This window comes from Canis lupus, chromosome 19, assembly GCF_048164855.1.
Source record: "Canis lupus baileyi chromosome 19, mCanLup2.hap1, whole genome shotgun sequence".
NCBI lineage: Eukaryota > Metazoa > Chordata > Mammalia > Carnivora > Canidae > Canis > Canis lupus.
Genome location: NC_132856.1, coordinates 20,586,954 through 20,587,847, shown reverse-complemented (window position 1 = coordinate 20,587,847; position 894 = coordinate 20,586,954).

Genomic DNA, 894 nt, shown 5'->3' with positions numbered 1-894 from the left:
AGGTAGGTCTGACCCCAAAGCCAAGAATGGCAACTGTGATATCAGGAAGCCCTTTTCCAGAGGAGCTACTTTTGTTCACCACTCACCCTCCTCAGAGGGCCATTTTACACAGGGGTTGATTCAAGCACCAAGTCACTTGCTCAAGAACATACATGGTGGGAAATAGTGTTAGGGGCTGTATTCCAGATCTTGTAGTTCCAGGGATTTTTCTTTATTTTCTCATTCCCTCAGGTGTTTCAGTGAGAACTCTGGTCTTCAGAAGCAAAAAAGAGACAAAGAAACCTATGGTTGTATTGGAAAAAGCTGTGTAAGATTATCTCCCTTCAGGGGCTTACAGTGTACAGTGTATTGAAGGCTCTGAGAAGCCCTAAAATGATAAGCCCTGTAGAGCTTTTGGGCTTTGTTTAACTCAAAATTTACTCACCAAATTTGATCTTGGAACATGTTATACTCATTAGCATTTGTATTAGGCAGCGTTCTCCAGAAAAACAGACACAATAGGAAACGTATCCTAAGCTGGAGACTCAGGAAAGCCAGTGATGTAATTCTAGTATAAGTCCCAAAGCCTGAGAACTGGGGAGCAAGAGGTGTAGGTCCCAGTCCAAGCACAAAAGGAGGAGTGAGTACCTTCTTCCTTGCCTTTTGTTCTGTTCAGGCCCTTAACAGATAGGATGATGCCCACTCACATCGGATTTTATTGAGTTGGCTAATTCAAATGCTCATCTCATCTGGAAACACCCTTGCAGACACACCCCAAAATAATGTCTAGTCTGGACACTCTGTAGCCAGTCAAGTTCACACATGAAATTAACCATCACAACAGATCATCTGATGAACACCAATTAGGGAAATTTTACTATCCTACTATCTTCCCATCTAGGTAAGCTGATGAGG